Source organism: Camelus dromedarius, chromosome 22 (assembly GCF_036321535.1).
Source record: "Camelus dromedarius isolate mCamDro1 chromosome 22, mCamDro1.pat, whole genome shotgun sequence".
NCBI classification, from domain to species: Eukaryota; Metazoa; Chordata; class Mammalia; order Artiodactyla; family Camelidae; genus Camelus; species Camelus dromedarius.
Genome location: NC_087457.1, coordinates 17,178,942 through 17,203,998, shown reverse-complemented (window position 1 = coordinate 17,203,998; position 25,057 = coordinate 17,178,942).

Genomic DNA, 25,057 nt, shown 5'->3' with positions numbered 1-25,057 from the left:
TTTGTTACCTGTTTGGTAAATGCAAGCTCCACACTGATTTAAACTCTCTTAAAATTCTGTGGACATTATAGGCTAGTCAATTTTAAGTTTTTATTGCTGAATCCAAACTTCTTTGGTTAGGTGAAAAATAAGAATACATACCTTCTAAGAATTGCATACATATGTCCCCCTCCAAATTCCTGTGTTGAAGCCCTAATACCAATGTAATGATATTTGGAGACAGAGCCTTTGGGCAGTAATTAGGTCATGAGTGTAGAGCCCCCATGATGGGGTTAACCCCTCTTTTAGAGGAGACATGAAAGAGTTTGCTTTCTTTTTCTCTTTCTCTCCACCATGTGGGGATCCAAGCAGAAGATGGCTCTCTGCAAACGAGGAAAAGGGCTCTCCCCAGAACCCAGCCATGTTGGCACCCTGATCTTGGACTTCCAACCTCCAGAATTGCAAGAAACAAATTTCTATTGTTTAAGTCACCCAGTCTATGGTATTTGTTATAGCAGCCTGAGCAGACTAAGACAATCTATAAAGAAGGAAATAAAATGATCTAATTTCTCCTGAACTTTATATAACATTAGCCATTGACCTACATTAATATGTAGTGAAAATATATAAACAGAATGTACAATGCACAAGATATAAATATCCCAAGACAAAATAGGTAATAATGTTTATCTTAAATTACATAGATTCGTTTAGACCCTTTTGGTTTTATAATTTGGCCTGTTTTGTTACTACACCTGTATGACTTATGAATTTCAAGTTTTACAACATGTAAATGTAGGCAACTTTTTTTTTTCTTGGGATAGAGCTTAAATTGTGAGAACTAGTCAATTATGTTGAAAGAAGTACATCAGAAGTAATACTTGGCTCTCTTTAGGTTTTATTGGATTAGATGTCAAGTATGCTGAGTTGTGCAAGAGAGAGCTGATGGGTTATAGATGAAATTTTAGGTTCTACTCATCAATTCTTAGAAATCAAAATTAATTTAAGACATCAATTTTTAATAGTATTCCCATATATAAATAAAACATAGCACTGTGTGATATTTGGCACAATAGATACATGGCTTCTAGTCTCCTGAGACATCTGTCTTCATGAAAGAGATGAAGAAGACCAGCTCCTGAATTATGTAACCTTGAGACAATTTCCCATTTCTACTTACACGTGTGAGTAAATGTCATAATAAAGGCCAACTATCGTTAGTTATATGCAAATATATGGTTCTTTTTTTGGACATTTTTCTGGATCTAAATAACTATAGGTGACATTTCTGAGAAATGAAGTGTAGTGAATTCAGTTGAGAGAGTGGAAGTTTCCGTCTCTGTTAACTTGTGAGAAGCTTCATCATTCCGGTTCTCTCCAGGCAGCCCCGTGATCTGTATTTTCCCTGAGCTCTCATGGTCTAATGACTGTCATTTGACAGCTAATTGTGCATGGAGTTCATATGTAGCCTGTGTACGTTTCAGTACGCATGTTGGGATAAACAGGGAGGTATTGCTGTTCTGGTTCCCTGGGAAACATACTCTGAGATGATGAGGTTTACATGAAGGAAATTTTTTTGGGAATGGTTTGGGGAGTAGTGGAAGTCAGGAAAGTAGGAAGAGGCTAAGGGAGAATGTGAACTTCAATGCAGATACAGCAGTTTCTTCCAGTCTTTCAAGGAGGGGTCTAACTTGGGTGAGCTGAGGGAGCTTCCCAGGGAGGGAGCCCACCAGCGGTCAGTGCTTCTGACAACTGATGAAACCAGAGCCTTGGTCCTGAAGCAGGGACCTGGGAGGTGCAATACTGCATTCACTGCAGGAGGTAATGGAATGCAAGGTGGACAGCCCAGCAATGAGCGTCAGATGGGCTGGTTTGAAACCGGTTTCTACTATATACCGAATATGTAATCTTGGCCAAGTTACTTAATTTTTCTGTCCCTACTAAGTGAGGATAAGATCAGTACAATCGTCTCATTGGGTTACTGTGGAAATGGATGAGTTAACACATGTAAACCATACAGCAGTTGCTGGAATATTGTAAGCACTCTACAGTTGTCAGCTGTTATTATTAGAGGTTGCTATAAAACAATGAAACTATTTTTAAAACTAACTTACCCATATGAATATTTGTTCCTGGATAGGTCAGAAGGGGCTGGTAATAAATAAACTCCAACATCTCTAGTGGCTTAAATAACAGGGATTTATTTCTTGGTCATGCTATGGGTTGGCTGTAGGACCCAAGCTGACTGAGCAGCCACTAGCTGGATCATTGCTAGTGGTGTGGTGGAAAAACAGAGATACTGTTCTAAATGCATGCTAACTCTTAAAACTTACACCTGGAAATGATACGTGTCAACTCGACTCACATTTCATTGGTCAAAATAAGTTGCATGAGTACATATAACTCTTAAGGGGTGGGAAGGGAAATACAATCACACCTTTTGTCTGGAAGGAAAACCCAAATGCCTAATGACCTGTTAGCTTAAGTCTTAAAATTACCTGGAAAAATATACACTCAATAATGATAGGTAACTTTTCTTAAACACTTACTGTGTGCCAGGTACGGTGATAAACAACAGTACTATGAAATAGACGCTAATATCCCAATTGTACATTAAAAAAGCACTGAGACCCAGAGAAACTCGATCAACACCGTGCATTTAGCTAGCGGTAAACGTGGACTCAAGCTCAGACCTGTCTGATTGCACAGCCCACACTCATAATTACCACTCTGTTTCCTCCCCGGAACTTCAGTGACACCAGTATGGCTGAAAATATTTTAAAAACACATGCTGTACATTTTTTTTTAAGGAATTGCTGTTGAAGTCTATTATTTAGAAGGTCTAAATTCCCAAAATGTTATGAAGTCTCAAAGGTAGTAGAAGTCTCTTTCTTGCTCCCAGGATGGTGTCAGATGGGCAAACAGATGAGTGGGTGTCGTTCTTCCACTGGGTAACTCGGTCAGACTGACGGAGACTCCACCTTCTTCCCACAAGGCGTCCAGGGGTATCTTTCTTCCAGACAGCCAGGAGGATGCCTGTGGGCCAGGCCTGGGAGTAAGTGATGCGCATAACTTCTGCTCACCTTACGTTGACCAGAAACTCATCCCAGGGCTGCACCCGACCACAAGGAAGGCTGGGACATGAAGGTAGCTGCACATCTAGTGATCTTTATATATTCATAGTATTGAAGAGACCTTAAAATGGACTAAGTGTATTTGAGGTTAGCAGGGTGTTATCTCACAGCCACCTCATTGTTTGGCCTGCATTCCTCTCTCTTCAGTACTCCGGAGCAGTGTCTTATTTGGGTTTATCCCACTCCGTAACATTTAGTGTCCTGCATTTCTTAACACGTGGTATAGTTTGCCCTTGTGCTAATAGAAAAGTTATATAGGTAGAATTCTTTATCTTTCCTTTAACTGCTACGTGAGATTGTGTAATCTCTTGATAGTATTAATGCAGGCTGATATAGGGGGCACTCTGGTGACAAGCAGATACAAGGCTGTAGTCTGACCCGGAGGAGGGTTTCACATGCCCCTGGGCCAGCACTGCACGCTGCAGGGGCCACCAGGTCAACCACAGGTACCTCTGGGGTCTGGTTGGAGAGCAGCATTTTCAGACTTACCCTCCAGATAGTCCCTTAGAAACTCTGATGAGAACTTCTAAGGGTTGTGCAGGGCATGTAATAGGAGAGTAGACAGTAGAACTGGAGGAGAATTTTTTTTCCACATTTGTGTTGTCTTGCTTTAATTCTTTTTTTAACACCTTTATTATGGTATGCTTCCTGTACAGTAAACTACACATATTTCAGGTGTGCAGTTTGATGAATTTTGATAGATGTAGACACCCATGAAACCACGACCACAATCAAGATAGCTAATATTTCCATCACTCCCCAAGAGGGGCAAATTTCAAATTCCCAAGTTATCCCTTGGGAGAATTTTGAAAGCTGTTACCATGAATTGTGAGACTTAGCCCTGATGAACTTTTAGGAGTTTACCCCTTTAGTCTGGGCAGGCGCTGTTGTATTGCCTACTTCCACGATTAATCATAAAGTTATAATTAATACAGAACCCAATTACCCCATGATTCTAGGATGACCATCAGTACTGGGAACATGAGGGGTCCAGCTACATATATCACTTTAAAATTTTTAAAATGCTTTCACAGGTATAATTTTATTTTGATTGTGACCCCTAAGAGGGTCAGGGTCTATGCCCCTCTTATTCAGCTTTGTATGTCTAGCCCAGTCCAAGGTTTGTATATTTTTTACATGGAGCACGTATTAACCACAGCTCTAAAAGTTAGCAAGGCAGATGGTCACGTCATTCTTTGTAGAATTGAAAATGGGTTCAGTGAAACTACATGACTTTTCGTAGATCACAGAATTGATAATATATTGAATATTTTTAATTTCCTTATTTTATTTTTTAATTTGCATTCTTTTTTATTGAAGTATTGTCAGCTTACAATGTGTCAATTTCTGGTGTACAGCATAATGTTTCAGTCATACATATACATATATAATATTCCTTTTTGTATTTTTCATTATAGGTTACTACAAGATACTGAATATAGTTAGTTCCCTGTGCTATACAGTGGAAACGTGTTGTGTATCTATTTTATATATAGTAGTTAGTATCTGCAAATCTCGAACTCCCGATTTATTCCTTCCCACCCCCTTTACCTCCTGGTAACCGTAAGTTTGTTCCCTATGTCTGTGGGTCTGTTTCTGTTTTGTAAATAAGTTCATTTGTGTCTTTTTTTTTAGATTCCACATATAAGTGATAAAATATGGTATTTTTCTTTCTCTTCTTGGCTTACTTCACTTAGAATGACATTCTCCAGGTCCATCCATGTTGCTGCAAATGGCATTATTTTATTCTTTGTTATGGCTGAGTAGTATTCCACACACATACCACATACCACAACTTCTTTATCCATTCATCTATTGATGGACACTTAGGTTGTTTCCATGTTTTGACCATTACAAATAGTGCTGCTGTGAACATTGGCTTGCATGTGTCTTTTCAAATTAGAGTTTTCTCTGGCTATATGCCCAGGAGTGGGATTGCTGGATCATAGGGTAAGTCTATTTTTATTTTTTTAAGGAAACTTCATACTGTCCTCTGTAGTGGCTGCACCAATTTACATTCCCACCAACAGTGTGGGAGGGTAACACACTGAATTTTGAAGCAAGTTCTTTTGATTTATTTTTTTGTTTTTCTTTCCACCCAGCTGTGCTGGTTATCAGATTTTTAAAAAATGTACTCAGGAGTAGCAAATATTCATTCCTTGAGGATAAATTCCAGTTTTGGAGATAGCCCAAAATAGTTTAGTAGTAAATGGGGTGAATAGAATTGGTGATCAAGTTGGATAATGCTGTTTGGGATTTTTTTACATGAGATATATCTATAAACTAACATTTTTTGAGGCTCATAAACTGGCACATAATATTCATCCCTTAAATATTTGTTAGTTTTATTTGAGAAAAATGCAAAAACATTTGAAAACTCATATCTTGACTATGTAGCCATGCAACTTTTGCCTATATTAAGATCAGAACCAGACTCACTGAAATTGAGAACAGAAACCAGCTGAGAGCAAAAAGTTCAGAGTTCAAACAATGGCCATGTTTAAAAACCAAACTTTGGTTTTCAGTGCTTTTAAATAAAATCTAGCATGTGTAACTCAGTTTGTGTTTTGGCCTTTGAGACGGGTTATTTGTAAAGGTGGTGAGAGAATGAGCAGTGACTCCTCTCCACTGTGTGTTAGGTGGTTTACTTCATTTCATCCTCAAATCAGTCTGTGGAACAAATATTTCCATTTTAAAGGTGAGGGAAAGGTGCACGGCGTTCAGTTACTGATCAAACAGCACACAGCCAGGGGGAGGCAGAGCTGGAATTAGAATGCAAGTCCATCTGCTGCAAAGCCAAGGTCTTTCTTCCAAACAACGCTGTTTCTTTTCAAAGGGGTAAGAGAGGACAGAGGTGCAGTAGATTGAATGGTGGTCCCCCCATAATGGAACCTGTGAATGTGACCTAATTTCAGAATGAATTTCCGTTGTTTTCAGCCACCAAATTTGCGGTAATTTGTTAGAGCAGCCCCAGAAAACCAATACAGGAGGCATGGAGTGGAACATGCCAGGAGGATGGACACGTTGATTCATTAAGAGCAAAGAAGAAAGGCTACGAACTTTGGAGACAGGTAGGCCCGGGGCTGAGCCCCAGCTCTGCTGCTTATCAAATGTGTGTCCTGCAGAAGTAAGTTAACTGCCCTAAGGTTAGGCTTTCTCATCTATGAAAGCGAAATTGTAATACATTTTTCGTTGGATTTTAAGGATTTAATGAGAAATATAAAGTACTTAGCATAATATAAGAAGTCCATTTACTTCCTTCTGTGGATCAGAAAAATATTTAATCATGAAATAAAACATTATCCTCGACTTTGATTTTTGTAAATGTGACAGACAATGCAATATAGTGTAATAAGGTCTATAACAGAGATAATAAACATGAGACGCAGCAGTGGCACAGAAAAGGGAATGATTGACTCAGGTTGGTTGAACCAGGCACGCTCTCATGGGGAAGACCCTTGAATTGAGATTAAAAGGTGAATAGGCATATTCTAGGCAGAAGATGCCGCCCAGTCCAGAGATCCTCTGTTTTACCCTCTCTGAGGAATAGACCTCTAGGGTTATGTCTATGTGGAGAGGGGCCAGGCATATAGCATCAAGGAGCGAGAGCAGGGACTCTGAAAAGTTGTTGAAAATTGATCACCAAGGTCCATGATAATATTTCAGGACACGGGGATAAAAGGAAGATCCAACAAGCTTCTAAAGGGGGGAAACCAATCATATGAAAAGGAACAGGAATTAGAATGGCCACAGATTTCAGAAAACCAATACTGAAAAAGAACAAGGGAGTAATATCTTCTACTTTCTATGGGAAAATCATTTCCAACCTAGAAATCTCTACTCAGTCAAATTACCACTGAAGTTAAGGACAGATTAACTATCCCTGAAGCATAAGGACAGCCTTAAAACATTTACTCCCATGCACCCTTTTCTTGGGAGGCTGCTGAAGGATGTACTCCATTAAAACAAAGGAGTGAACCAAAAAAAAGACGAATCTAAAAAACAGGAGATTCAGCTCAGGAGAGGAGCACGCTCCCTGCATTTGGTAGTAAATGGAAATCTTCAGCGGGAAACTACGAGACGTAAAGGCTGACTGTGGAGGTTAGAACAGGTCAGAGCTTTAGGGAGAGGCTTCTCCAAGAGGATGAAGTTGATAGAACAGCTAATGTAAAGAAATGCGCTGAGAGAGTGCTTAGGTGAGTAGGGAAGGATTTGGGGTTGACTTAGGGATGAGTACGTAGAAAGTTAAGCAAATGGGAAGAAACCCCAAATAATTATTCGCTTCAGGGTTAGTAGAATACTGAGCAGGGAAGGAATTTCAATCACAGTTTATTACATAGCTTAGTTCTGAGTTACATACATAGGTATGAAAACATAACTACTGAATATCTCAACAAAATTTTGCTTTAACAGTGTCGAGGCACGAAGAATGTGCAGCTGTTTGGGAGCTAGAAGGAGAAAAATAGAGCTAAATCCTTATCTTCCATTGTTAATGACTAAAGCTGGGAAAAAACCCTTCAAATAGCAGTTCAAGCATGTTCTCGGAGTAAATGCCAAAAGAGTCGGCGAAAAGAATTGAAAGCGATCACTTTAGTTGGATAAATGAGGGGTGGGGATGGCTTGAAACTGTTTGTTTGAATAAATCTTACAGAAGTGGTATACTCTTGGACTATATGCATGTATGTATCACGTTGCTAAGAAACAAAGCTTGTAAAAAATGTCCTCTGTTCTAGAGTTTCCAACCTCAAGAGGTTTCTAACCAGTCTGGTGAAAACTTCAAGAACCTCTAACGTTCCTCCCAAGTATGTCATGAAACCATGGCTACTGAAACTAAACTCTTCGCTCTTGGATTCCAGGACTTGTCAGGCAGCTTCAAGCATGGCTCACCTGACACAGCCAACCTGCAGGTGAATGGTAGAAAAAGTAAGAATATCCAGGTGACATAGCCCATAGCAGGGTTAAGGGCAACTAAATTTTGTCCAGTTGGGGGAATAGAGATAATTGGAGGGTGGTTCCACCGTCAACTAGCTCATTACTAGAAATTTTGAGTTTGAGGCAGAATATATGTTAGGGAGATGGAAAAAGTAAAGATATTAAGAACAGATAAGTTTAGAACAAATTAATTTATTAGATCATAGAGAAGAAGTGAACGAAGATCTTACTCTTCACTGGACCACGAACTAATTTCAAGAACTTTGCTGCTTTGTATAAAATGGGAAATTCTGAAGATACTTCTTTATGAGACATAAGGACAATATTGTTCATTTGAAAAAGCTGAACTTTATAAGGAGCTTTTCCCTCTCAGATCTTTCTGTTATTCGTAAAGAATTCAGGGTATCTTTTAACTTAGCGTTTCACATCCACTGTTTGGAACTCTGGACACGATTTCCTATAGAAACAATTGCAGGTGGTTGGATCCACAAGGCCAGCCCTCTAATGACTCGTTAGTCTCTGGTTGCCACAGCAGCGCTGGACTAAACCAATGTTTCCATGGAAAAATTCAAATATGATTCATAAGGAGCTGCAGGAATACTTGTGACCACATTTTTGTAACAGAAATTAAAAAGGAGTGATGAGTGGGTGGGATCAGGGGTAGAGAGACTCTTTAAGGGCAGGAGAGTTTTGCTTCTGGGGAATAAATTAGAGCAGTGGAAATTTCTCTTCTTTTAATGCTTGTTGACAGAAAAACGATGGTATCTAGAACCCATTCGGAATCTTACTGATCTAGTTCCTAGGTGAAAACAGAGTAAAGATATAGTTAGGAGCGTTTCTAGGCAGTAACAGGTGGAAGAGGTGGGAGAGTAGAATTTCCAGAAAGAAGTCTGAAGGAAGAAGAGTCTTTGGTCACATGGCATTTGGCTTAACCATTCTCTCTCTTTCTCTCTGTATGTGAGCTATATCAATATATGAGATCACACACACACACACACACACACACACACAAACACACACACACACGTATGTGTTATATATCTCTCACATATGTTAAGCTTATATAAATCAGAAGCTGCTTATAAATCATTTTGATATCTGGTTGGCCTAACAAAAACTTTTATCAATGAATATTTTGAAATTTCACAATTCATTAAAGAACAGCAAAGTTTATGTGGTAAAAATATAAACTCTAAATTAAAATGCTTGATAATTAAAAACTTTTGCCCTGGGGCAGAGGAAGAAATCCAAGAATTGTATAGTAATTTAACTTAGTGAAGATAAAAATAACTAAAGAGTTGACCCTTTTCTAAAATCCCAGAGCTAACAGTGCACATAACTGAATGCTCATAATAACATAGTAAAGGATGCTCAGTCTATCAAACTCAATTTTAATCAATTATTCATTGCATATGCATTTTTAATATCAAGATGAAATAACTTACTGCTTTAGTATTTTCCCAAATATTTGTTCTTGGTAGGCTGGCTTTTGCTGTAGGTAAAAATGGGGTTCACAGACATTTTCATTCCTATTTACATATGGGGTTTTGGTCCGTCTTCCATAGTGTATTCCTGACCTCAGTAAGGACTGTCCTCCTTGCCTTTTACTTTCCCTTTATAGAACATTTCAAATACTCTCCTTGCTGATTTTGTGACATGCCCCAATCCCATGCCTGGCACAAAGACAATGTAAGCTGTGAGACACTTCGTGAACTTACTAACCTGTGACCAAGTCTGTCCTTGGGTCATCACCCTTTTATTTATCGCCTCATGACTCATCCCCAGCCCATGGATGGAAGGAAGGAATACATGGAGGCAGTGAGCTGTCAGCTTAACTGGGGAGGACTGTGGCGTTTTCTCACTCAATTCAGGTAAAAGCAGGTAAGACCTCTTTCAAACCAACTGAGAGGGTGCAGGGAAGCCACAAGGAGATATTGAGGGTCCTTAGAATCAGAGGAAATTGGCATCTCTCTCCTTTGCTAAAGACTTGCTGAAACATGGAAGTCCTTATGCCTTCCCTGGGACAGTCATAGGGGTGGATGGGGGAGAGAGATCAGGGTGCTCCTTGATGGTCGGGGTGTGCATGGAAATGGAGGCTGGGGCCTGCTTCTCACCTGGAGAGTATGGAAGGTAGGACAGCAGATGAAGCACCTACAGTGACGGAGCAAAGTGAGTGGGCGGTACCTCCCTTGTCATCATTTGTCAGGGAAAGGATGTTTGAGGTTCCCGTGCCTTAAGAGGCTGCTGTGAAAGGTAGAAGCTATCTTCAAAGTACCTGTCCCAAAGGAGCGTTGGTGAGGCAAGAGAATGCTGTAGTTATAGGTTGGGATGGGAGGAAATACACCATTAGGGAAAGGAAGAATTTCCAGACGTGAGCCAAAACCTGGATGCCCTCTGTCTGGGAACCATGCAGCATTGGAGTATCTGCAAAACTCCCGAAGAAGCTTCCTGTGAACCACCCGACAGTGCTGGCTATTTGGATGCCTGCCCCAAAGACGTCCCTGATGGCCAGCCAGTATTTACCAAGGAAGAACTAAGGTGCAGGCTAATTTAAGCAAACAAAAAATACACCTTTCCTTTAATTTGATCTTCCTCAACTCAGACCCTGGAAAAGCCAGAAGTAGAAGGGGAAGGATTGGGGGAAAAGGGGATGGAACAGGCCAGTCTCCTTCCCAACACTGCAGCCCGAGTTAGGGTATTCAGAGAGAGGCTTGGAATTGCAGATGAGATTGCACTTGATTTAGACTGGCCCAGGCCCCTTTGATCTCTGCATGGCAGTCATCTTTCATGCAGTGGGGCTTCTTCACATGCTTGTAAGAATGTGGAAACGATGGGATCTGTCGGAAACAAGGACCAAGGGATGGAGATCCAACCGAGCATATTTGAAAGCAGTGATGAGAGAAAAGTAAAGCCATTTCCCACCGAGCTCAGACTGCTCAATAAACTGATTACACGAGGAGAGACTGTGCAGGAAGGTTATTTTGCTGACTCTTTAAGAGACTTTTGGGAATGTTGTGCCCAGAGTGTGAGGTTAAGGAGTCGGTAGTTTCCTTCCCTGAAGAATCACTGGGGCCCAGTCTATTGGGAATGACTTACTATGAATACCAAAGTCAGGTGTTTTTGTGTCTTTAATATGATCTTCATTTGTCACTTCATTCATTCAAACATGTATTAATTGCCTTTGCCCTGCACACACACACAAAAGTAATTCTAAGGCAGTTGTCACTGTGCTGAAGAATAAGAATAAAATCATAGTACTTTGTGGGCCCCTTGCTATATGCTGGGCACTTTCCTAAATGCTTTATGCATGTTCATCTCATCAGATTATTTAATCCTGAAAGGGAGTTACTGTTATGATTTATATTTTATAGGTAATGAAACTGAGGCACAAAGAAGCTAGTTAACTTGCCTGTGGTTATGTAGCTAGTAAGGGTTGAGGCTGAAATTTGAACCCAGGAAATTGGGCCATAGAGTTTATGTCTAGTGGTATGTTGTTGCTAGCAATTTAAGATGTTTCCTTTCGTAGAGAGTCTAATGAGAATGTGGCTAGTTTGGAAATAAGATTCAGGTAGAGATTAATGTGTCCTGTAAACACTGGAAAATGTTTCAAAATCACATGATCTGCCCGTGAATTGTAGATAAATCTTTAAGACTTGTCATATTAAGACTTATTAGTCTCATTTCAAAGATTCAGCTGTTTGTAATACCCATTATAATATCTCCTTTGGTCTGATAACTCAGAGAACATACCCTTTGTAATAAAATATATAGCTTAATGAATTTCTTTATAGCCTAATGAATTTATTTTGGGGCAGTCTTCATAATTTCATTTCGACTTTAAGACTTAGGAGAGAACGCCATCTATCTATATTTGCGCTGAGTTTTGTTGGCAGGTCATCGTGGAGTTGTTCTTGAACCCTGAAACAAATCTCTGCTGCTTGTTGGAGGAGGTCATCAGGAGGAGGTGACCACCCGTTGACCTGACAACTTGACCGGGTCAGTAGGAGCCCCCTGAAATGAACATTTCTGAACCAGGAGCCAGTTCAGGGACGCAGCCTTGGGAGAGTCATGTGTCAGCGAGCCCACCCATCTGGACTGTGTGCGTGACCGAACGCTGTTAAAGCCTCTGTATCAACTCTTAAGATTCTGGCGGGCAGGTGCAGAGATTCCACCATCTCGCGGCCGCCCGAGACAAGCCTCGCATGTAAGTTACTTTGCTTATTAAATCTGACACCCACCAGTTGTGATAGACCTCTTTCTTCAGTCTCTCTTTGCTCTCCTTGTACTGGAGCTGGTTCTGGATGTTTCTGAACCAACACTGAAGCATTCCAGGAAAAGTTGATAGAGAAGCCTTTAACTTTCTCATGTCCCAACTTGGAACTGTGTCTTAGGCCAGCAAAGAGCTTAACAGTGGGAAAATGACACAGTCAAGAAACAGGGGGCAACTAACAGCAAGCTGTTGCTGGTTGTGTTTTGGGAATGAAGCTCTCAGGAGGGAAGGCTGCTCAACGCTGGCTTAGGGGCTGACACCTCTTTCCTTTGTAAGAGGATACCTTTGTGATGGAGAACTTGACACTAGATGATGAGAGCTCAGCCTTTCTGACGTGCTAAGATTATATATCCTACCACTAAAATCAGAAATGGTTTTTGGATGCTGCCAGCTTTTTAGGGAGGCTTGTAACAGGGTTTTTAGTTAAACTATTGTGGCTCATAAGCAAAGCACAGACCTGCGAGAACTAGAGCCTGAGTTCTAAACCTCATTCTAAAAACAATCTGCTTTTTCTGAACCTTTTTTTTTTTTTATCATTTATAAAATTAAGAACTTCTAACTAGATAGCTAGAATTCTTGCCTGGTCTAATATTTGATGTGATTCTCTGTGATTCAGAGCATAACTTTGTTTATAAAGATTCAAATTTTATGAATCTAAACTGATTCATAGTTAGTTTAAGAAGTAACTAATGGGGAAGGTTTATGATGGTCTAACACAGCACCCCAGGCTAGGGGGTGGCTGATAAAACATTTATTTATACCATGCTCTCCTGAGTGGATATAGTAAGAAGCTTATGTGCAACCTAACAGTAGGGCAGGAAATTAAGACTTCTCTTGCTTTTGTATATTTCATTACACGTCCTTGTTAATTCCCAGGCTTCAGTGCCCTCTTCAACCTAGTAAAAAACTCACTTTCATACCGAGGCTTTTACTAAGGCTGCAAAATAGAAGTTGGCATAAAGTAATTATGATTTTTGAGGGAGTTATATTTAAGGAGCGCAAAGTGTCTACTGTCAGCAGGTTCTAAAGCAGAACCATCTGAAAAACAAAGGAAAACAAAACTGACCAAAGTGGAAGTATTCTATGCTCATGGAAAGAGATGCATAAAGTCAGGTGGACTGTGGTCCTCCTTGCATTCTCAACATATATTTGTTTCCTGTTTGATTGAGGGCGCCATCTATATCCTAACCCTCTCAAGGGAACGATGCCATTGACAGCTTCTGGGGTGAAACAATCAGAAAACAGTCAAATCGTGGAAAACTGAGTGTCAGGATTGGATCTTTGAGCCTCACAATTTATGTTTTTGCTTCCTTCTTTGACTGAATTGGGGTGTATATCACTGTAAAAGTTTAGAAAAATATTCCATCACACATATGACCATTTACCTTTCAACAAGCTTTTAAAAATTTTCTTCCTGGGTTATATTCATCCCTAAGGAAAATCCCTTAGAAAGTTTTAAGAATAACCATTGAATCCTTTTGGGATCATTGGAAAGAAAGCAAAAATGCTGTTTGCTTTTACCCGAGAAAGATGGGAACTCAAAACTTAACCATCAAACCTCTTCTTTCTTCACATTTGCTGTTTGTAAATAGCAACATAAAGTGTTCCTGTAAATAAATTTCATGTTCATGACTCCTAAATATCAGTCATGATATCACGATGAAACTTTCAAGTCAATTTCTGAGGGGAAATGAATAACTTACATGTAATGTATTTAGGATTGTAAGTAGCACATTTCTGTTGGATGGTTTATATGTTACCTGTTGACTGTGCCTTACTACTAATGAGGCATAAGAAAGAAACTCGTGCACAAGGAAAAGAGATTAAATAAAAATAGTATTTGATCTAAAAAATGGGCTTCAATAATCTGCAAAATGATCATAATGATTCTTTCTCTACCTCATAGTATTGTTTTATATTAGTCAATAATAATGTTAATAATGACATGAATATTCATCATCTCATTGTCTCCAAGGAGGGTACTGGGGAAATCATATTAACGGTGATACCTCCATTTCTAGCTCATTGGCTCATGTGGGTGTAATTACAGGGTCTTCCCTCGATATCCACACCCGCCCTGCAGTGTGCCCTGGTCATGGCTGGGAACTCCCACCACGGGGCTGCCACACATGAACTAAGCCTGCTGTTCTGTTCTGTCTTCTCTCTTCAGAGGAGCTGCCGTGAGAACACAGCTCCCCCACTTCTCTGACAAGTGCAGGGACACTGCCCTGCTGTCGTGTTCCCCCTTAGTTCCTTCACGACACAACTGCAGGGGTCCTTCTTCCCAGAAATGGGAAGTGGTCTTTCCTTTCACATTGCCTTTTTACCTTTTCACCTGAGTTTTAAAGCAGTATGCATGCTGTGGCGCCTTTAAGTTTTACAACATCCTGCATCAAAGTGGCCACTTGAGCTTTTACTTGCGGTCTTGTCCTTATAAGGATGAGCCCTTGTCTGAGCTGGCCCCGGGGGACACATCCCATAGTGTCCTCTGTTTTCCATCCTTCTCCTGCCTGTGTTGCTTTGCCAAGTTCCTCCTTTCTCCTTCAGAAAACACACACACACCCCCTACCGCTACCATCAACAGAAACAACAGACCAAAAAAATCATTAACTCATACAGATGCGAGTGAGGATTGCCAGCCCAGACCAGCAGTTCCAGCTGACTCAGATATCAGTTACCTACTTTGTATTTTGCATAACAATGGAGTTTCTAAAGAATTTTCATGTATACTGGGTTATTTTATAGCCCTTGTAAGTGTCCTTTGAAATAAAACAGGGATTATGCTCATTTAATAAATAAGAAAGCAGGCTCAGAAAATTCATAGATTGTCATAGGGTTATGGGACTGGTAAATAAATAGCAGAACTAGAATCTGACCCCAGGCCAATATGTCCTTAAGCTTTACATATATTGCCCAATACAAATGTCCAGTGAGTTCATCTCTTGGTTGGCTGCTAAGGGCTGTTGCTTTGGTGGGTTGAGGAAATGAACCAAATTGAGACTTCTCGATGTTTCATACTTGCCAGGAAGTTCAAAGATGTCTTGAATCACAAAAACAGCAATCAGAGAATCCTCTTGGTTTCTTTCTTTTCTTTCTCTCAGCTGGTTTGAAATATGTGAAATCTATAGGATTCCATGTCATACCAAAGTATGCAAATCAGTGGCACTAGGTTCTGAGTGTCTTTGAGGCAGGAGCCTTTCATCTCTATATTCCCACTTTGTGCTACATAGTATTGCCCTTTAAAATCATGTAATTAAAGAAATGGATAGATGGAGGGGTGGATGAATAGATGGGTGTGTGGATGAGTAGATGGATGGGTGGATGGACAGATGGACAGATGGATGGGTGGGTGGGTGGATGGAGGTGTCTAGAACCCTGAGTGTCTGTGACTCAAGGGGCTTGGCCCAGTTCTTGAGGACTCGTTGCAGCTTGGATTTGATGAAGTCTCCTTAACTTCATAGCTACTCTTCAGCAGAGACAACTTATCAGATTGCTTCTTATGGGTGGTTTCCAGGGTCTGTAATTCACCGTTCTTTTAACTTGCTCTTCTCTCAAACAAGGCTTATTGTTAATTCACTGTCTAAATTTTTTCTGGACCCCGTGTCTGCTCCAAGACAAGTGGCTAAACAAGCAGGGATTCTCTGAGAGACTGCAAATTCAGCACTCCATGACCAGGAGTATAGTTATTTTGTGGTTTGTGACTGAAGGAGTGCACTCTATGTGCTGTTGATCAGTGATGGTAAAGTAGACATCATGCCTCTGTGGCTTTCCTGTTGCCCCTTCAGTGGCCACCGTTCAGAGGGATTAATCAGGTATAAAGTTCTGGGGGTGGGCAGACCTTTTCAGGTGGCCACTGCACTGTGGACTCCCTCTTCAGATTTTCTGAACTGGTAAAAATAGTATTTTGCTGCGTAATTTTGTCTGACTGTCCTTTCCCCACTTGAGCAGATAAAATATTCCCAAGTAACATGATGACAGCTGCTCTGATTTCTAGTTTTCCTCTTGGTTCCAACTGACCAATGAGACAAATTGAGTCCTCCAGGAAACCTTCACCTGAATTGTCCAAAGGTGGTTATCCATGCCTCCTTACCTAGTCAGGTGAAGTTTGCTAAATAGTACCAGCCTCTAAAAACCAAGCAGGCAATCCAGATTTCCTTTTCAAAATTGGGATGGGGAAAATCTGTGATGGAGGGGACACTGAATATTTGAATATCATGCCTAAGTACGTTTACACATTTATAATGTCGTTATGAGGTGTATATTGAAGTTTATAAATCTAAGGGTTTTGGTACTGGTTCTCAAAGTGTGGTCTCTCCCCCAGCAGCGGCGTCAGTAGCACCTGGGAACTTGTTAGAAATGCAGATTCTTGGGTCCCCACCCCAGACCTTCTGCATCAGAAACTGGGATGGGGCTGGTAATCTGTGCACCAGTGAGTCTGATGCAGTTTAAGTACCCTGTTTTAGGACGTTTCCAAGGATGAGCCTTTTCCTTTTGGTCTTTTTAAAACAATGGTGTGGACAAATTAAATTGTCCCTTTTCTGAAGAGCATTTAATCACACTGAACAATTGTTCATTCATTTCTCAAGAGTATGTTAATCACATTAGAAATGCCCGTCCCCTTTCATTCAAAAGGGCCAGAAAGGGTAACATCCCTTTGATATATGAGTGCCCACGAAAATGATGACTCCAGTACAAGAACTGAAATGAGATATGTGTGCAAACGGTCCTCAGCTTTGCACAGAAAATAGGCACGAGAATTACCCCTCAGTATCACTTAGCTGAGAGAGGGGGAGAAGAAAATGTGGGAGTAAAGGCATTTAAAAAACACATAAAAAGGGCGTTAAAAAGCTTAAGCAGCAGCTCATGTTTAATCATAGATACGATGTTTTGCAAAGGGCTAAGAGGGGTTATCTATGCATTTAATGACTCTGTAAACCAGTGCTTTAAAATTTTATTGTTGTTTTCACTTCCTGGACTTCCATCTCTCTGACAGCATTGGGCAGTTTGGGGGTAATGTCTGGTAAGTACGTCATCCCAGCAGTCCTGATTAATCAGCTGACATTTATTGAGTGCTAAATATGTCCCCCAAATTGGGTTAAAAGAGGGGAATGCTGAAAACATGGCCTCTGCTTTTTAACAAGCTTACAGTCTAGCTGAAGAGATGGGAGTAAAATGGAAACAGCTCAATAAAAATCACGATCAAAATCGAGGAGGCATGATTCAGGCTGCAAATGCAGGGTGACTGCACGTGCAGGTGGTGGCTCTGAGTGTCCAGCATTTGAGAAAGAAGGCTACAGGTGCCAGTGGACCTCAAAGGATGCGGCTTGTAGAAATGGCCTCCAGGCTTCCCCTTCCCGATCTCTTTCCCCTGGCAGCGCGAGTTCCAGCTCCTCACGCTGAGAGTCCGCCCCTGGAATTTGGGCTTGCCTTATACCAGTGGCAGTGGCCAGGTGCCAGTTCTGAGCCTAGGCCTCAAGATGCCTGGCACACTTCTGGCTGTTCTCTTGGAATATGTCCAGCTGCCATGAACAAGCCCAGTTACGGCTGTTGAAGGGAAAGAGACTACATCCTTTAAGAGCTGAGCTGTCTCAGCTGAGGCCAACTGAGACTAGCTAGCCTTGAGCAGAGCCCTCAGTGAGCCCAGGTGAGCACAGAACTCCCTGGCTGAGCCCAGTCAAGACTGCCAACCCGCAGGATCTCCATGAGTCAACATTGTTTTAGACCAACATGTTTTGGAATGTTTTGTCACACAGCAAATAACTGATAAAAGGTCTAAGTTTCAAGGTGGAGATGAAGGGAGAAAGTGTTCTAGGCTAGAGTTGCAACACCAAACAGGGCAAGAGTCAGAAATGTGTGAGGTCAGGTCAAAGAAAAGTGAAGACACCAGTAGGATGGGAGGTCTGACCGCTCTCAATCCATCAGTAGGAACACAAGCATCTAAGAGAACACATACTGGAGGCCAGACCTGCACTATGCTGATATCTTGAAACACCCCATGAGGCAGTAAGAAATAGGAATCCCCATATGTTGAAACACACAGTGAGCATCCGGACCCCATCTGTCCAAGCTGGACTCAGAGAGAATAAGACATTGTTTTCTAGCCAACTATATTCTGCCAAGACCAAAAAAAAAAAAAAAAAAAAAAAGACAAAACAACAAATAAACAAAAACTTTGTGGCTTATAATCTTTTACTTTTTATATAGAAAAATCTAAAGCTAATATGATTTAGCTTTCAAGAAACTCCTGTAGGCAATTTAAAGAACCCCAGAGTAAAGGATATTAGAAAGTTAGAGTGCTTTAAAAACCTTAAATTCTTCACTGTGGCTCTAGTAGGCTATTGAATAACAAAGAATTTGAACTCAATTTTAATTAGGTCATTGAATATATTTTTCACCATTAAAGAGCGTAAGAGAAATATTTTCCTTTCAATGTTAAAATGCTCTTTCTTTTGAGCGGTACTGGCTTGAAAAGAACATCCCTGGGAGATGATGGAGTCTTAATTTAAAAGTAGCTCCTTAAGTTGGGCGGGACGGTGGGGGTGGCAGACGCAGGTGGGGTGAGTTAGGTGCGGAGCGGGCGGCGGTATTCAGAAGGAACGGCATTTAAACTCCAGCTCCTCACACCTGGGAGCTTTCGTTCCAGCAACCACAGAGGCGTCTTTCCTCTCATTCCGTTGTTTTTGTTTTAAACTGACTAGTTGACGAAGTGCCATAAACTTTATACAAAATAGCCTTACTGAGCAACTATTTTATTCGAGCAATGAGAGGAGTATCAGCAGTCGCGCTCAGGTCATAAAATCAGGGCGAAGCAGGAATTTCCGTAGGAGAAAAGTAAAGTGTCAGCAAGACGGACGCGTCACCCAAGGGCAGCGTGCTAGGGGCAGCACAGCTGAAGCGCTCCCCGTGCGTGCGCGGCAGCGGGAGGGCGAGCGAGATACAAAGTTGTTTTAATTGCAGCCTGCCTCCTGCGAACATGTTGCTCCCTTCGGACTCTCCAGTCACCAGTGCACCCAAAACTTTTCTGTCACGAGGCCCCGCACCTCCCGCGAGCCCACTTCCTTCCTGCGCCGGCTAACAGGTCCCCAGTCGCCGAAGCGTCACCTCTCACTCCCAGCAAACCTCCGCAGCCCACTCGGACTGCAGCCGGCTTCCCATTGCAGCAATCGGGGCGACGGCGAGCGAGGAGGCGCGCAGGCCAGGGAAGACCCCGGAGGACCGACTCTCGGGCCGGGCTCGGGCATCAGCATGGGGAAGGCAAGCGCGGGGCGAGTTCGCACCGCAGGTAAACAGGCCGGCCAGGCGCAGGGCGCTGCCGCCGCCGCCGCCGCCGCGGCCACCCTGCGATTTCCAGGCACGCAACTCCGCCTCCAGGGCTCTCTCCCTCGCGCTCTCGCCCCGCCGCTCGCTCGCAGCCTCAGCAGCCGCCGCAGCATCACTTCACACAAAGGACTGTTACCCGCTCAGCAGCTCCTCCACCTCCACGTCCTCCTCCGGTGACAGCAGCCCCGACAGCAGGGCTCGGGCGCGGCGGCGGCGCGGGGAGGACCTGTCACTCCCAGCAACCGAGGCGGTGGCGGCGGCTTTCTTTTTCCTTTTCTATTTTGCTTTATTTATTTTTTTCGCCCGTATACCTCTTCGCCTTTCTGTGGTTCCACCCACCTCTTCTCTCCCTTCCTCCTCCTCCTCCCATAAACAACTCTCCTACACCACCCCCCTCAATAAATAAATAAAGGAGGAGGGTAAGGGGGGAGGAGGAGGCGTACGAGGGGAGGAGGAGAGAGGAAAAAGGAGGCAGCGCAAGAGAGCCAGGCAGAGTCCGAACCGACAGCCAGGAGCCCGCACGCACCTCGCACCATGAGATGGCGACGCGCCCCGCGCCGCTCCGGGAGGACCGGCCCCCGAGCCCCGCGCCCCGGCCAAGCGGCCCGCTCGCCGCCGCCGCCGCCGCCGCTGCTGCTGCTGCTGCTACTGTGGACCGCGGCCCTGGCGCCGGGGGCGGCCGCCGGCGAAGAGGCGGCTCCCGCGGGGGCCTCGGTGTGCTACGCGTCCCCGCCCAGCGTGGGCTCGGTGCAGGAGCTGGCTCAGCGCGCCGCGGTGGTGATCGAGGGGAAGGTGCACCCGCCGCGGCGGCAGCAGGGGGCACTCGACAGGAAGGCGGCGGCGGCGGCGGCGGGCGAGGCAGGGGCGTGGGGAGGCGAGCGCCGGCCGCCAGCCGCGAGCCCGGGAGCGCTGCCCGCCGCCAACGGGACCGTGCCCTCCTGGCCCACGGCCCCGGCGCCCAGCGCCGCGAACCCCGGAGAAGAGGCGCCCTATCTGGTGAAGGTGCACCAGGTGTGGGCGGTGAAAGCCGGCGGCTTGAAGAAAGACTCGCTGCTCACCGTGCGCCTAGGCGCCTGGGGCTACCCCGCTTTCCCCTCCTGCGGGCGGCTCAAGGAGGACAGCAGGTACATCTTCTTCATGGAGCCCGAGACCAACAGCAGTAGCCGCGTGCCGGCCGCCTTCCGAGCATCTTTCCCCCCTCTCGAGACGGGCCGGAACCTCAAGAAGGAGGTCAGCCGGGTGCTGTGCAAGCGGTGCGGTAAGTTCCTCGCCCCGCGGGGCGCGCTGGGGCCGGGCGGGGAGGGCGCACTCCCGGGGCGCGCCGGGCGCCGGGGCTCGACGGCTGCGGGGCGGACGTGGTCTGGGCGGCGGAGTTCCGGGGTGGGAGACGGTCGGCGAGTCTCGGAGGAGGAGGGTTCGCGGCTTGGATTCCTCCTACAGCGCCTTCTCCAGTTACCCGTTTTCGAGGTTTTGCCATGGGTGAGAGCCCACGTTTGGTCCTCGGTTGGGACCCCCTCAAACTTTCTGAACCCTTGGGGTTTCGTTCACTAAGTGTAATGGAAATGGGCCGGCGGCTTTCTTGCTTTTGCCTTCTTGAACTTGGCTTTGGTTAGGAGTTGCTGCTAAGGCGCGGGGGATGGGGCGCGGGCAGCCTTGTGGGGCTTTTCCTTTGAAGGAGGAAGAGCAAGTCCGACAGGTTTGTAACGTCTTCCCATCACTTGAGAGTCTGGAGTGTGGACATGGTCAGCGGTTTGTGTCTGCAGAGAGTTCGACCAGGAAAGGATAGCTCGTTAAGATTCCCCTTTCAATGTGGCAGAGTTTGGGGCGAACTCAGTGTCCAACAGATAGGTGCTGTCTGAACCTTGTGAATTTGTGTCTGGGAGAAGTAGAAAGTTGGGTGTGTTTCTTTTTGGTGAAATCGTCTCAAGACTTTCTGTTTTCACAATACTTGGGTTTGGAGTATGTTTTGGCACGTCAGTGAATCAGAACAGCTGAACGTCATTACGGAGCTTCACGTGTAGGCCCTTAAGAAGAATTTCGCAAGAGAAGTTTAGCAATCCAATTTCCCAGACCTTTCCCGATTTTACCCCTGAAAAGGATTCTTCCCAGGTCTCCTTAGCATTTATCAGGTCTGAGAAATTAGTTGATAATCTGTTTACATTTCTGAGGTAACATTGTGTTTATGCCTTTCATGAAATAATTTCTAGGTTCTAAATATCGTGTAATTTCCTGATATAGAATCACTAAAACTTAGCAGGGTTTCTGCTCAAACCTTAAATTAACGAGATTACACACCACACATTCTAACATGGATAATAGTTTCCCCTGGTCTTTATATATCTGTCTAATAGATGGTTGGGTTAATTGAATTTTTACAGAACTCAGAACCATGCCAAGCTCAGCCTGCCTGGGGTGTGTGTCAGGGGATGGCCAGTTGTTGAAATTTCTGGTTGGCGTTTGTGGTGCTGATAGCCTGGGGTAAATGAATAGCTAATGGTTTGGTTTTAATGTCAGGCAAGGGCATTGCTCATATTTTAACAATGCACTTTCCACTCTGGATAGAAGCTGTTCTCAAACAGTGGTGCTGAAGAAAGCTGAGTGACGTTGGGATTCCCCGGGTCTGGCTGATAGATGTCACTGTAAAACGTGGGAAACTTTCTGCTGGGAGCTGTCTTATTAGGAAACACAGGAGCTCTACACCATCATCCTACATCGGAGGTTCTTCTCCTAGAGAATCTGAAGCAAAGCCTTTTGAGCCATGCCGTCGGCCAATTTTCACATGTTTTATTACATGCAATTCAGGGAGGATTTTGCCTTGACCCCAAATGAGTTGTGAATCATTTACTGCACATGGTGAAAGGTAATACAAAGGGGATGGTAGTTGGCAGTGATGCCTAGGATTCGGGGTATGCTGCTAGGTTAACAATGGTGTGAGTGATGCCTCTTAACTAGAAAGTAATGTCAGTTTTCAGGGATGAAGTTCTTATAAGGGTCCAGAGGATGTTTGGAAATGGAAAATGCATGTTGTCTGGAGGAATACTACTGTATTTTTGTGCTTCTAAGCCAAAAACGCCTCATTGAAGGTAGTTTTACCCTTTTGTTTGCCAAAGGACATCTGAGTTATAAGTTGCAGCATGCTAAGCAAACCAAGTTTTTTTTTTTAATTAACTGGAAAGTTCCTGCGTGTAATTGAGTAGATTAGGAAAATGTGAAGTTACTACTTTAGGTTTGTGTAAATTACTGTTTGATTTTAGTGTTCTGTACTTTAAAGTATGATATTGCATGAAACCTTAACTAATAGGTTTGGCTAAGGACTAACTGAAATGGTGCTAAAAGTTACTCTTGCATTTTTATGGACATAGTACTTATTGTAACATTGTAGGATGTAAGTAAATAGCATAAGCTATTTTACATAATGTAAACTCAGTAAATCCACACTTGGTATATTGAGTGTAAAAGTGTATTGTGAGTGTGTGAGAACTTGTGAATTCATCCAGTTGTGTGGTTTCAGTTAACAACGTCGTGCAGAATGTACCAGGCAAAGGGACACAAATCGGGAAACAGGCAAACGAAAAGAAACATACAGAGAGAATAGGGGCTGATTTGTCCTGGTTGAGCTGCTTCTGGTCAGAAGATTTCAGGGAGAGTGATGGAGCAGAGGGTTCTTATCTAATGACATGAAGCTGCCCTGGGGGCGAGATGGCTGTGTTCCTGCCTGAGCCAGGATGCTAGGCTGGAGAAGGAATACAGCAAAGTCATTTTGTGTGATATGGTACCCCGGGGGAACAGTTTCCAGCTCTCCTGCACTCAGCTGCAGTGTTTCCTACAAGTTGCTTACTAGTGTGGAAACTACACACGCAACAGATTAGCCTAAGGGTTGAGCTAATGGAAGTCTTCCCTCAATTATTTCTTCTTCCCACCGTCCCCCTCACCCCCATTTAAGATAAACTCCTGAGTCGTATCTGTATAAAAAGAAGTTCTTCTCTAAACCATGGATTTTTGGAAGCAGAAACCGTCTAGTGTGTTTTAGAAGACAACACAGAATCTCACAGCTTGTCTGCTTTACATTTAAGGTTTTTGTGAATTACACTTTCTTTCCAGTTAAATTCTTCCCAGGCTTTGCTTTCTCTCTTGCTCACTGGACAGGCTGAGACTTATTTCTAAGTTTTATATTTATTGGAATGCAAAATCATTTGCTGTTCAGTTAAATTTCTATTGTTCAAACAGATCATGGATGCACGACGCATTTAGTTTTCAAAGCATCACGATCATACTAGGCTGAAACTGATTTCCATGAAAAGAGTAAAAGTACTGATGTTGAATAGCATCTGTAACTGGGCCATGCATGATTTATACAGCAGTTGTGTTCTTACAAGTGAATCTAAATAGTCAGTGTATCATTTAATACTGGAATGCATTGATAATGCAAACATGTTTACGAAGTATTTATGATAAATGGCACTTTTTTTCCCTAATCTCCTCGATAACTTGGTAATAAAGTGTACTGACCTTATGGTGTTTTGAAAATGACAAAAATGCTGCAGGTATTTTCCAGCCAACGTTGAAGACAATTATTCTTTAAAAAGGCTCTATTAAGGGGGCAGCAAAAGGAACAGATAGAGCTTGACTGCTTGTGTTTCATGAATGCACGTGTAAATTTAATCTCCCAAGTGTTTGCTCTCTTTATATAAATCTTACTGTCAAAAGTCCATATTGTATTTAAAACACTTTCTGTGGAGCAGAGGAACTGTGTATGTGTTTGTATATATTTATGTTAAAAAAATGAAACCAAGATAGGTCATTTGGGAAAACAACTCGTTGGAATAAAAATACTTTAAAAGGTGAATTTAAATATCTAAATCAGAATATATTACAGGCGCTAGGGGATTGTTCTCATCCCTTGTGGGAGAGCTATAAATCCTCCAGATCTAGGGAAAGTCTTACCATATGTCTTAATGTACTAGGTAAGACCAGGAAGCTGAAACAGCGCTGAGGGTCACAACAGTGGGCTGTGCTTCCGCTGGCCTGTGTATTTATAGCAAATGAGAGCAAAAGACGTGATTGGGAGGGTTATTGCCCTTGTCAAATGCAATCTATTCATTGTTCGGGAAATCTCCTTTGCTTCAATGCCCATTTTCTTCCTGTTATTTTTTTTTCTTAATTATAAACATAACATCATTGAAAACCTATTTTTAAAATTCAGTGACAAGTGATGAACGGGCCAGATGTCCAAAGATGTTTAAACTCTCATCTGCCCTTAGTACTTAGCAATACTTAGGGTTTTTTTTTTTTTTTTTTTTTTGGTTTGGTTGTTTTTGTTATGTGCAAATGATAAAAAAAAAAAGTTATAAATAGCTCTGATTGAATGGGCATTTTGATTAACCTTATATAAATGAATGATAATAATGAAAACAAAGTGTAT